Source organism: Pelodiscus sinensis, chromosome 2 (assembly GCF_049634645.1).
Source record: "Pelodiscus sinensis isolate JC-2024 chromosome 2, ASM4963464v1, whole genome shotgun sequence".
NCBI lineage: Eukaryota > Metazoa > Chordata > Testudines > Trionychidae > Pelodiscus > Pelodiscus sinensis.
Window position 1 is genome coordinate 29,120,621 of NC_134712.1, and position 14,607 is coordinate 29,135,227.

The following is a 14,607-nucleotide window of genomic DNA, read 5'->3' on the forward strand; positions in this document are numbered from 1 at the left end:
GCCAACTACTATGATTGTGAAGGTGTTATTAAAGTTATTCTGGACAGCAAAAGAAAATTGGTTTGAGCAGCAGAGCACAGAACATTTGCATGTAGGAGTCAAATAAAGAATGTCCTTGGAAGCAGCCCATGTCTTCCTGTACTATCACTTTCCCTTCTGTTTTCTATTGCCTTTTTCTCGTATCTAGTTTTCAGTCTTCCATTTATCCTCCCTCCTCTCCCCGTTCTTTTTCTTTGCCTTCACATTTTCCATACCACCAATAACTTTCTTTAGCTTGTTCTTTCTGTAAGAATGTTTTGTTATTGAAAGAAATCTGGATTTTTAACTATTTTTAACATTTACATTAGTTCTCTTTCCAAACATATGTCTTGTATCACAGATGTCAGAAGTCATATGACTTAATTTCATGACTGGCAGAGTTTCGAGATATGTAGTTCTCACAGTACACTCTGATTTGGCTGAGTTGCAAAGTATAAATCTTAACAATAATTGATTAATGCAAATGCTTAAGCAAGATAATGATATCTTACAGTGAGTGGGAGGGTAATTAGTGTTTGGAAAAGCACAAGAAATTCAGAAATTTACTTGACATGAGGGACTCAAAAGTTCAGATCTTATAGAAATTGTCTAGGCCAATTAGATCTGGAAAATGGCTGTTTGGGAAAAAAAAATCACAAGATGGCTTTCCCTTAAGACATCTGACAAGAAACGAGCCTTTCAAGCACTTGTGTCAGCATTTTCACTTGTGATCCCAGCCAGAACCAGCAGGAATACCTGAAAAGTAGTTTTAGTCAACCAGTGTGAACTAAAGCAGTGTTTCTCAACCTTTTCTTTAAAGTACCCCTTTTTTTAAAACAAAAAATTATAAGTACTCCCAGTACCTACAGTTTTCAGACACACAACATTTTTTTTCTATCATTGCAACATATTTGTTTAAACAACTTAATAGTAGCCGGGTGGACAACGAAATTTTTGGGTGTAAAAAGTACAAATATAATAAAGCGCTGTAAAACTTAAAACAAAAATTCAGTTTTCTCCACATTTCAATTGTGTTGACATACCCCCCCCCCCCCAGACTTCTCTTGAGTACTCCTAAGGGTACTCATACCACTGGTTGAGAAACACTGAACTAAAGCACTTTCTCATTGAAAAATAGGTCAAAATTGACATTTTCTGCAAGAAAACATAATTTTTCACAGAAGTTTCTCCCAAAATATTTCAGGTCAACTAAAAATGCCAAAATGTAACATTTTGACATTTCTAAATAAAAAAGTAGAACTTCAGTTCCACAAAAAGTTTGAATAGTTTATCTTTTCATCTTAACTTAGGACCAAAAAAGTATCAGAATTTTGTGCATGATGGAGACGCCATTTTTCCATCTGGTCTGCTGAAAAGCAATGTGTGGGAAGTCATCAGAACATTTTTCTTTTCAGCCTTCAAAATGGTTTCTTTGCCATTAGAGTTCTGGGTAAAGCTACTGTTAATTTTTATTGTATTTAATCAGTTTGTCCACAACCTCCTCATTTCTTGATAAAATCTTTCCTCAGATTTTGTGCCTTCTGGGATCATGAATGCATCAGTGGAATTCCTTGTGACTTTAAACTCATCAACGTGTAAACAGATTATTAAAACTGAAAAATTAAATCTAGTTTAAATCACTGAAACTACTCATATACTTAAAATTAGGCACAAGCTCAAGTAACTTGCTGAGTCAGAGCCAAAAATATCTATCAACTACTTAGTAGATTTTGCATACAGAATTTTGAATCATAAAATACACAAATTAGGTGAGCAATTGTACATGCTTTTTGCATATGATACTAGGCTTTTTTTGTCAGTCAGATCCAATGTGTCCGGCTAATGAAGAAGAAAAAGACAGAAGATTGATAGTGAATGGCAGGAAAATAGGAGAGAATTTTGAAAGAGGGTCTGTATTTAAAAATGTATTTGTTTGCCTGCTGATACAAACTATAAATGCCTCTGCCATAAATGACCATTGGGAATCATTGTCTTGTTGTTCAGAGGTTTTTACCTAAACACATCACTCTTCAACAGCATTGTCAACATCAAGCATTCAAAAATCAGACCAAAAACACCCGTGAAATTTCTTAAAATATTAATTGTAAGGGGACAGCTTTTCATTCAGTTTCCTATTTCTGAGCCTTTATGATTCACTCAGACCATGTTTTAGTGTTTTCTCTTCAATCAAAAGAATTAGAAAGTAGAGGGTTTTTTGTTTTGTTTTAATGAAAACAGAGAGTCTCAGATATTCACCTGACAGTTGGACCAGGGGCTTTAAAGAAAATTATTGAACATAATGTGATTTCTGATAAAATCACAAGAGTTGGTGATACTGCTCTTCAGAGAGGAATTCTGTAGTGAACTGTATAATGCATAGGTATTGTAGTCCTCTGATGCTTGTTTTAGTGCAATTAACTATAAAATAATCTGAGCAATTTGGCATGCTCTACAGCAGACTTAACAAACTACTGGAGTTCTCCATTCAATGGGACCATCATGCTCTATTTCATAGAATCATAGTATTATAGAACACTAGAACTGGAAGGGACCTCAAGAGGTCATCAAGTCCCCTGCCCTCACAGTAGGACCAAGTACCATCTAGACCATCCCTGCTAGATGTCTATCTAACCTGCTTTTAAATATCTCCCGAGATAGAGATTCCACAGCCTCCCTAGGCAACTTATTCCAGTACCACAATCTGACAGCAACTGTTTTAGACAAATTAAAATTATATCTCCCTAAAGCTAAACCAGAGGAGCTATGCTACATTTGTCTAGCTAGATGTTATTCTTTGTATATCTCTCAGTCATTTAGAACTTTCCAAGTGACAAACCCAAGTGATTTTAGTGGCATTGTAATCTATTCCAGTTCTTCAAAGTGCATCTTTTTAGTCTTTTCATTGCTCTATTCCTGCTGTATCACTTGCATTCAAAGAAAATAATACACAACATTAAAGCACATCTATCTAGCTCCATGGACAGGTGTCCAACACTCAGGTGGAATTGCAAATGTTTCAGTACTTCTAATGTGTATGCTATTGTAGTTGTGAAGCAATTTGCTCAGTGCTGTATGTTACAGAATGAGATCCTATTACATCTTTTCTCTATGAAGAAGTCTTTTTCTGCTATGAACACAACAAGATGTCTCCTTGTGAATTGTAGCACATTTCACAGGTGGATGAGACATCACTATTTCTTGGGGAAATGGATACTAGGTGTATGGCTAAGTGCACTGCAGCAGTATACTCCATAGCCATAGTGAATGGACAGCTGCATCTCTTGACAGAAGTGATAAAATATTAATTGAGCCTTGGAAGAGACAGTTCATTCCATCTGTCTAGCTGGAAACAAAACATTAATGCTTCATGATGGAACAATATTCTGATTCTGAGAACTTGTTTCTTAGCATGTGATCTAAGGCAGACTTTCAACCCCTAATATATCAGCCATTTCATGTCACCTCTCTCCCTTGTATTCTAAATCCATCCTTATCCTTGACTCCTTTAAGTTGTGTCCTTCATCTTTACCTACAAAGCTCATTACAGCAGCACCTCCATCTTCCTGCCTGCTCTCATTTCCCCCTCATTCTCATGTCTCTCTCTGCCTGCATCCCAGTCCTTACCTTACCTCTTTCCCAAGGACCAGTAACTCCCACTGATGTGACCATTATTGACTTTCTTTCACCCCATTTTGGCTTTATGCATCACTCAAGTTGTTCCATTGCTTGAAATAGCCTCCCATGTCCTATTTGCAAAGTATACATTCCTTCCTCTAAGACTGTAAAGTGCCATTTTAACATATCGGACTATAAAACAATTACCAGAGCCCAAAGTAATTATAAATAATTCAAACTCGCCTTTTATTTCTTTGCAAAGTGAAAGACACTAAGCACTAAATCTTTCTTGCCTTACTCCTGTGAATAGCTCTCTGCAGCTCAATTACATGATTCACATGAGAAAGGATTTTATCCGAGAATCTAAAATCATTTACACTGTGGCTACGTCTAGACTACAGAGTTCTTTCGGAAGAAGCTTTTTCAGAAGAGATTTTCTGGAAAAACTTCTTCTGAAAGAGAGCGTCCACACTGCAAAAGTGCATCGAAAAAGCGATCTGCTTTTTCAAAAGAGAGTGTCCAGTCTGAATGGATGCTCTCTCGCATGTAAGCTGTGATTGCTATGAATGGAATGGCCACCAGGGCACCTGTGCTTTTTCCTCTTTCCTCTTCTTCCAAAGGAACTCCCTCTTCCCCATCCACACACACCTTTTTGAGAAAGAGCTCTTTTGCAGAAAGGCTTCTTCCTTGTAGAATGAGGATTACCAATGCCAGAAAAAACCCTCTGTTCTTTTGATTTTCTTGCAGAAGAACGCAAATGCAGTGTTGACATTTCTCAAGTTTTTGTCGGAAAAATTGCTGTTTTTCCGACAAAACTCTGTAGCGTAGACATACCCTGTGTTATATAGGGTGATTTTTTGTGGCTTGCTTGGCAGGTTTTGTGTTATGCTTGGGCAGCTAACTGGGCTTGGAGAGTTTGATTTCTCCCCATGTAACTAAGAAAATGTCTGAAAGGACCTAAGGGACAGAAGGTCAGCTATCAGACTCAGACATACTAGAACTTGCAAAGAAAAAGAAAATTTAAAATTCTATTTAAAAATTGGAAGTGTCAAAAAAAGAATATCTACAGTGACACTGCCATCCAATTAGATTCTGACAAACTCAGGTGTGTCACCCATTTCTCTGATTTAAGCTATTGTGTACTCTAAAAACTCAAACCTAAATACTTTGAAGAGTCTTTTCCACTTTCATTTTTTCAGAAAATAAGGGGTTCTCCATCAAATAGAGCATTTAGTGACATAAGTGCTTGGTTAGGAACCTTCTTATGTTTCTATAGCAGACAGTAACTCTCAAGTAGAGCTCACAAAATAGACATTGTAGCTATGGCTACACTCCGCGCTTTGCCGCAAGAGGCAATGCAAATGAAGTGCAGATTAGCATTTTCCCATGCTTCATTTGCATAATTTCTTCTGGTCCATTTTTACGCAGGATATTTTTGCGCAAAAGCAAGCAGTGTGGACATTTCCTTTTTGCACAAAAACCCCTTTTTGCACAAGATCCTTATGCCTCCCGGTCTTCCACTTGCGGGAGCCACCTTTTTCCCGGGGAAAGCCTGGGTGTTGGCTGTCACACTGATTCCAGGGAGAAGCATAAGGTTCTTGAGCAAAAAGGAGTTAGAAGTAACCAGTGTCTATTATAAAACATTTCCAGACTATAAATGTTTTCTGAAAGATTGAAGAATGAACTAAAGTTATTTATAAAAGAAATTTTATTTCTAGAATTCTTTGTGTTAGTTAAAATCTCAGGGCTTTTCTTTTTGTGAAAAGGAAGGATGAAAAAGGCCACTTTTATCACTTAGGATGAGTTATCAGAACAATAAACTAAGTATCACTCCTTTCTGGAATATCCTCAATAGAGGACTTCCTTATATTCTTTTACACTACTGAGACTCTTTCTAAAATATTTTGAGAAGTTTGTTTTCTTCAAAACAGGTCATGTTTATGCCAAACTGGTGACTTGAACAAGAAGGAGTTTATTTTGAGAAAACAATTGTATTGATTGTTTTCCTTTTGACCAGCTGGTCCCTAGATTTACAACCTACCTTTTATTAGTACACTAGAAAACTCATCCAGCATTGCCTGGACCCTTCAGGGCAGGGAGCTTGTGGTGTGCGGGGTGCAGAAGATAGGGCAAGGCCTCAAGGATGTGGGGAGGCAGTAATGGAGGCTGGGGAGGGGAGTGAGAGAGGTTTCAGGGCGGAGGGAGGGGTCCCATCTGGCATAGGCCTTTTCTCTCCTCCTAGATCTCTCCCTGCTGCCAAGGGTCTTTTCTCCTCCGCACCCCCCACCCCAGGCAGCCAGGGGCCTTTTCTCTTCCCCAGCCACCATGAACTTTTTCTTTCCCTAGCCTTCTCCCTCCTCTCCCCCAGCCACCAGGGACCTTTTCTTTGCTCCACAGTTCCTCCCTGGGCACCAGGGCCTTTTCTTTCTCCCACAGCACTGCAGCCAAGGGCCAGCATGGGGATGAAGCAGGGGTGGCCCATGAGCCTAGGCAAGCTAGGCAGCTGCCTAGGGCGCCTGGGCACTCCATTGATGGCCGTTCAGGGAGGGGTGCTGATCACACCACCCCGCCTAGGGCGCCAGCTGCTGCAGCTGGCCTCGGACCGCTCCTGGGGTGAAGGGCTTGGAGCAGGCAGGCTACTTACTTGTTGTGCTGGCATGCAAGATGGCGAGTCCCCGTCCTACTGGCTACTCCTTTGGAGGTATAACTTCCCACAGAGGACACTCTGTAGGATAGCTCTTGCCTGTTGGCCCACTGTCCCCAGTGGCTGCTCTCAATATCGTGTCCGTTCAAACAGCCCAGCCCCTCCCTTTCCATGTTATGAAAAACAGTCCCTTTCCCAGCACTTCTGGCTGTCCTGGCACAATCAAACCCTAGACTTGCTTTAAGTGAGAAGAAGAGGAAGCTGCATATCAAATTTGGTGGTCCTAGCTCTTACTGTTTTGGAGGAGTTCTTGAAAAATGGACTTACAGACAGACACGCAGACAGAAGATGCACACATCTCTATATAACACAATTTGCAGGTAGACTCCTTTCAAAAAATCCTATACAAGGCATAAATCACAGTAATTCAGATTTATAGCAGCTTCCTGGGCAAGGGGCAATGGACTAGATGACCTCTTGAGGTAAATTCCAACCCTAATTTCTATGATTCTTATGATTATTTTCATCTTTCAAATATAGTATAAAAGAAAGTAATATAGAATGTTAATGAAAAATAGAAGTATTAATGTTGTTTCCAGGATCTGTGTAAACACAGGTGGGAGGTAATAAATATTGTTTTATAAATAAAGTATATCAATCCCTAACACTTTTGGTGATTATCAGCAGATAATAGAAAGCAGAGATTTCCTTAATATTTCCTTAATTTACTTGAACATTTCATATTAATAAATAAGCAACCATACAAGTATCTTAAGCATCTTGTGGTCCGGAAGTAATTATAAGAATATCCTAAAATTCAGTAAAGGCGCAGGCAAATTTGTGATACCATAAATTATATAACATTATTAATAACTATTTTACATTAACATTTATTCCTACACAATAAGTGCACAAAGACCTCTTAATAGATAAAAACATCTTGTGAAAATTCACCACTGAAGCAATGAAAGCTAATTAGCTGTTTTGCATTAATGTTAGGGAGGGTTTTTACAAAACGTGCCCTTATGAAATACTGGAATTAGTCTACTTTTCAGAATAGAAAAGTAACTGCTTAGATGCACAAGTGCACAAGTAACTAAAGCCAGTAAACCCTCAGGGTAGCTTGCCGTTGAGAATGAAACATTACTTTGGGTGTGACTAGATTACTGAGTTTTGTCGACTAAAGTGGACTTTTGTCGACAAAACTATACCAGCGTCTACACTACCGCTGAGTTCTGTCGACATAACGTCGACAGAACTCAGCAGTTTTGTCGACGCTGGTATACCTCATTTTACGAGGCATAACGCCTTCTGTCGACAGAGTTCTGTCAACAGAAGGTGTTATTGCCTGTAGGGTTGCGTCTAGACTACAGGGTTCTGTCGACAAAGCAGCTTACTTTGTCGACAGAACTGAATGTGTCTAGACGCTCTATGTCAACAGAAGTTTTGTCGACAGTATCTGTTGACAAAACTTCTGTCGACAAAACCCGGTACTCTAGACGTACCCTTTGAGTTGAAAAAAAATCTGTATCATTAGTTGAAGCCTGATTCAAATCAGTGCTAGCTTTGTTGGGTCGCAATAACCACTCAGCTACACAGTTAGTGAAAGGGTATTTTGCTAGGGCTTTCAGGAAAGATATAGGTTTCATATACCCTGCATATGGAGGCTTTAACAGTTACAGTTCTGAGAGAGCAACAGTGATTCTTGTTTAGGCCCACTGGGCAGTCCAATCAAGAGTCACAATTCTTCATCCCGAGCATCTAGATGCCCTCTGTAGTCCAGTCTCTGTTCAAGCATAAAGGAGCTTGCATGTTTCCAGGAAAAGTCTAGCTAGGGTCTCTCATTGGGGCATCTCTGCACTGGATCCCTGCTTGGCTGTCACTGCTCTCCCATAAGTCCCACACAGCTTACACCCAGCTATGACATCCATGTGATATTCCAGCTCTATATGTGGCTCTACATAGAGATCCTGGGGATTCCTCTGTGCATCTAGCTTCTCTGCAGCTCTGGCCTGTTCTGCTGCTGTTGTTTCCCAACAGAGTCTGGCCACTTCTGGCTCAGGACCCCTCCCATTGCCTGGTCAGCAGGAAGGGGATGTGTGGTGGGAATGGACTGATGAAAGTTGCATTCCCTGCTTAGCAAACCCACCACACTGTATCATCTGCTCTCACTGTTCTTCATATAATTCTTTCATGTTTCTCTTCTCAAAGAATCATTCCAGGTGCAGACAGGCAAGATGGTGTAGCCCCAACTCTGCTGGTCTCTCCCTGGGTGGAACGGCTGCCCGCAGTAGACACTCTGCAGGACAGCTCTCCCTTGCGGAGATTATTAACCTGACTAGACACCACTGTCATTGGGAGTGCCAAAGCTCAGTTCAATAACAAAAAAATACATTTGTTTTAAATTGCCTTGGAAGTCCTGTTCTCAGGGCTTCTGTGGCCATGCATTTGCAATGTAGAAGTTATTCTTTCTTGTGCTGAATGAACTAGGTCCTAAATGGATTAAATAAATGTACAAATGTCATCATTACTATGGCATCCCACTGTAAGTAGGCTGAGTAGATGCAGTAACTGTAACATAAGTTCTGTAATAACCGTGAGGGGTTATAACAGCTTTTTGGCACCTTTGAGACATAATCCTGAAGTTCTACCACATCCTGACCCCGTGATGTCTTCAGGAGGAGGACCCAGCAAACCAGACAATTACCTGGAATGTTGGGAGCTAATACCTAACCTGGGTGTGAGGCTGCTATAAGAGGAAATCTCAGTTTTGCTGTTAACTAAGTGTGGCTGAGCCTATTTAGGATCAACATTGTATAAGAAAGGTGTGTATAGGAGAGAGATACACAAAGTAATTGTGCTTTACGGAAAACACAGAAGCTAATGTGTCTGGTTTATCATTTATATTTTTGAGTTTACTGTTGTAAAACATCTTGGAATGAACTCAGTTAGAAACATCTACAATAGAAGATGGTTTGCATCCAAACCTGACCCTTGGGTGGACTTTCTCGTCTATCATTCTGCTTCTTCTCCTGCTTCAGAAGCCACTAGACATGAATGTTTCAAAGAAAAACTACAGTCTCAAATCTGTATACTATGCAATTTACCCGCTAAAACACACAGTGGTGTGCAAGAATCTGAAAATGGTAGTCTTTCTTCTCTCATGCAAATCAGGGTACAAAAATTTATCAGCTTAAAGTTTTTTATTTTCATATATCATGTAATTTTTCATTTATTATTCCGTGGATTTTGGCTGACTGACAATAACTCATTTGTATCTCAAAATCATATCCTGTGTTCTTTCCTTTAATTGCAATGAGCAACAATCTGCTATTTTTCATGGAACTCTCACAGGGAGCTAGCTTAGTGTATGAGCTGGTGCGAGGAAAAAACTCTTCCTTGGCTAACAAGGTTGGAAACATTACTCATCTAACTCTTGCAAATATGTAGACTTGGGATGCATAAGCCATAACAACAATGATTCTTATCTCTTGGATAGTGCTTTTTATTCATACAGCTCAAACATGAATAATCTTCTCTCTTCTTAATATTTTAATGATCTAAGAGTATTGCCTAGCTAAAGCTAATCTTTTGTATGAAAGAACATTTACTTTTTTATTTTTTATCTGAAGAAGTGGGTTACACCCATGAAAGCTCATGATACCATGTTTTGTTAGTCTTTAAGGGTATGTCTGCACTTGCACCCTAGTTCAAACTAGGGATGCAAATGTAGGCATTCAAAATAGTCAATGAAGCGGGGATTTAACTATCCCATGCTTCATTAGCATGATCTCGCCGGCGCGTTACTCTGATCAACAGCTGTTTCAAAAGTGAAAGTGCGCGCTGGGATGCGTTAGTTCGAACCAAGGGGTTTGGTTCGAACTAATGTGTCCCGGCGCGCACTTTCACTTTTGAAACAGCTGTTGATCAGAGTAACGCGCCGGCGAGATCATGCTAATGAAGCATGGGATAGTTAAATCCCCGCTTCATTGACTATTTTGAATGCCTTCATTTGCATCCCTAGCTCGAACTAGAGTGTAAGTGTAGACATACCCTAAGGTGCTACTAGTCTATTTGTTGTTTTTTAAGTTTTTCCTGTTATAGACTAACTCGGCTACCCCCTGAAGTTTTTTGTTTTTGTAAGGCAACTATTATGTATTTATGAAAAAGGGAAAACTAATATCCTATGAAGAGCTACAAGAAGGTATATTGCAGACAGGTGCTAAGCTAGCCATCCTCCACATTTTTCTGCCAATTCATGTTAGTCTGAACCATTATTTTTGAGGGATGAGACAAGAGGGCCATAAATTCTCATCAAGATTGTTGTATTAACCTGCATTATGCATGCTATTATAGTGTTGTTTTACCCTAGTGGACCAGTGTTAAATTGGGTGGATATCTTGCATCCACTAGAAACAAGATCAGTATCAAAATTTTGTAATGAAGAAAATACTGTTTTTTTCCTGTATTCAACATAGCATATCTAACTAAGGGCATATGGGGTTTTTTTTTAACCGTCAGTAGTATCTGATATTGGCCACTTTTAGATGTGATGTCTGGATTAGTGTGGTAAGTTCCCTGTTTCAGTAGGATTTCAGTTGGTCACACAGTTTCAAGGTTAGACAAACAAGATCATGAAGACTTACATGATACATGCAAGCTTAGTTTTCCCATTAGTCTCCAATGATCTGGTTTGCCTTGCTGCTACTTCCATCCAGGATCAACTCTTTTCTGTAGCATCTGACTGCTAAAGAGACTACTGAAATCCTCATTTCACTGACAGGCTCAGGTCTCCAGGGACTTATCTGGAAGCAACCATCTGAAAAGTGTCAGAAAGGAACAACAGCAATCAGCATAGCAGGCACAACTGGAGATGTTAGAATTTGTCTCAACTATTTCTGTAATTATGGATTGTATCTAGGGCTAAGGTATGTTAAAAGCAAAAAAAGGGAGAGGGTAATCACTGAAAATACTGCTTTTAAATATTCTGCTCTAGTTTTATACAAAGAACATAAGCAAAAACCTCTTAGCTATGTCTACACTACCAAGTTATTTCAAAATAATAACTCCTGAAATAACTACAGGCAGTCCCCGGGTTACATACAAGATAGGGACTATAGGTTTGTTCTTAAGTTGAATTTGTATGTAAGTCGGAACTGGCTCCAGATTCAGCCGCTGCTGAAACTGATCAGCGGCTGACTGCAGGAAGCCCTAGGCAGAGTTGCTCTGCCCCTGGCTTCCTGGAATCAGCCGCTGATCAGTTTCAACAGAGGCTGAATCTGGACTCCTGGAACAGAACAGCTGGGACGCTGCCAGGTAGGACCCCACAGGACCAACCCGGCAGCACCCCAGCTGCTCTACCCCAGGCGTCCCGCAACAAAAGCCTGGTCTGCTGGAGGGGGGGGGGGGCACACTAGCTGCGCCCCCTCCTCCCCCAGCAGACCAGGGAGACCCGAGCAAAGACGTGGAGGCGCAGAGGTCCCGCCACCTGTGCGGCTTTGCTCCTGTCTTCCTGCTGTGCTGGGGGAGTCCCCCCCAGCACAGCAGGGAGACCCGAGCAAAGCCGCACAGGCGGCAGGACCCCACTGCCCGTGCGGCTTTGCTCCTTTGCCCCAGCACAGCAGGGAGACCCGAGCAAAGCCACAGAGGCGGGGGACTCCGCCGCCTGTGCGGCTTTGCTCCGGGGCAAAGGAGCAAAGCCGCACAGGCAGCGGGGTCCCCCGCCTCTGCGGCTTTGCTCCTGTCTCCCTGCTGCGGGGCAAAGGAGCAAAGCCGCACGGGCAGTGGGGTCCCGCCGCCTGTGCGGCTTTGCTCGGGTCTCCCTGCTGTGCTGGGGAGTCCCCCCCAGCACACCAGGGAGACCCGGAGCAGCTTTTCTCGCCCTAGAGGACGCGGTGGCGGTACCAGTGCACTCTGGGTGGTCCCACCACCCACGAGCTCCGGGGCGAGAAAAGCCCTGTTCGTAAGTGCGGATCCGACATAAGTCGGATCCGCGTAAGTCAGGGACTGCCTATATTTCAAAATAAGCTTATTCCTCTGCAGAAGAGGGAGACATTATTTCAAAATAACCAGGGGTACATCTACACTTGCTCCCTAGTTCGAGCTAGGGATGCAAATGTATCTGACCGAAATTGCTAATGAAGTGGGGATTTAAATATCCCTCATTTTTTGAGGAGTAACGTTTGTTCAAACCAAGGGGTTTTATTCGAACTAACGCATCCCGGAGCGCACTTCCTGGTTCAAATCAGCTGTTGAGTGGAATAATGTGCGGGCGAGATTATGCTAATGAAACGTCGGATATTTAAATCCCTGCTTCATTAGCAATTTTGGTTGGCTGCATTTGCATCCCTAGCTCGAACTAGGGAGCAAGTATAAGCATACCCCAACCCATTATTTTGAAATAACAGTCTAGTAGTATGGATGCTGGAAGTGTGGATGCTCGCCTTGTTATTTTGAAATATAGACATGCCCCTTGTGTGCTTACCTTAACTCAAATTTTGATCCACTATAAGGTCACTCAGATGGAGCAAACACTTTTCCCCTGCTCTGCTCATCATGGTCATTTTTTGACTGACAGACGATATCACTCACTCTTGAAAAACTTTCACAAACTGCATAATCTTAGGGGGAAACATAAGATAAATGAAAGGAGACAAAAATTCAGCCCATGTGCTCACTTTCACTTGGTGGTGGAAGTGTTTCTTTCCCTCAAGTTGCTTATTTTGTGTCTGTGTTTCTTTCCCTCAAGTTTTTTTTCCATTATATGAATTAAGTAGAAGTTATATTTTTCTGGGCAGTAATTGCCAACATCACTTTTAATTCCATTTTGAAGGATGGTACCATGGTTATTGCTTTTGTCCACTGTTCTGGTTCTCACACTCCTCTGAGTCCTTTTCTAAACTGATTGTCAAGGGATTGCTAAATATGTTAGTTCATTCCCATTGACTTTTCTATTTTGCCATTGTCTCCATTATTAAATAATAGAGTCATTGTTAGCTTTGCCTATTGAATGTCTATACACAGATTAGATATCGGGCACTAAGACAGATTGAACGATAAGAACACAGTAATGCAATGCATTAATCATCAAGCTAACAAAAGAAGTTTAGCAAAAAAAGTCAAATGCCATCAGCTACCGTAACAAAGAAATCAATTTATCTTCATTCAAAATATCTATAAGCTGCATTTTAGTATGTCAGCAGTGTTGTTGTTTTAATCCACAGTAATTCCTGTCCCTATTCTTTGCTGTAAATTCAGGTTAATTAAAATAATCCTAGATCTTACCATCTCCAATTACTTATTATTTCTTCCAGCATCTGTATGGACATGTGGCTCCCATCTGACATTATGTTCTTTTAACCTTTTCTCACATGGCATTTTAAGAGGAATGTGCTATTTTAATATGTATTTTTGTATCACTATCATGAATAGTCTAAGGAGAAAAGTGCTTTGAATTCTCTACTAAACAAAGTTCTTGTTTTATTAATTTTTTTAAATAAGTGACAGTCTACTCCGTGAGTCAAATTAATCTCTGATGTGATGTCAGCATCCTTAATCTTTTATAGGACACTTTATATAACTGTTGCATATAATGGGTTAAAGATTGGTTGTTCATAATAATACAGGGAGAAAAGAACTACTTATGGCTTTGTATGGTATGCATCATTATTTATTCAGTCTGCTGTTCTGTGATGCAAGGTAATTTATTCTCAGGGAAATCGTTCTGTACATTGTTCAGCTGCTGATAGACTTCTTGCCTTGAGAAGCCTAAACCCATGGCTTGTTTTTACATCTCTCCCTGTTTATTCTTAGCATATTAGTAAAAAAAAAAACACAGCTGCACAACAGCTTTCTTTAAAACTCTAATGGATTTTGGAACAACCCACAGTTGTTGAACACTGATATTGAGTATGGCTGCTAAGACTCTAAGAAGTTGCATTCTGGCTGTCTTGCAAATTTAGCCCCTCTTTCAGCCAGCCACTTAAGTGTGTGCTTTAAATGTTAAGTATGTGCTTAAATGCCTTGCTGAACCAGGCCTTTAACGAGGCCTTTCCATAAATAATTATTTATGATGTGTTTACCTAATTTTAGTTCTTCATTTGCCTGTTTGTGTCTTGCACTACGGAATCACTTTGCTTAGTTGTCTAAACATCCTATTGACTAGCTTCTGCTCAGTAATCATCTTTTCTCTGTTCAAAAGAGTTGCATCTTTTTTCCACTTTCTCTGGATATAACTATTAGGATTTTTTATTTCCTTCCACTTCCTTATCATGAATTTCTCTGAAGCACTTTCCCTCGTATTGTGATTATCTTATTTAAGCTGAAGTCTC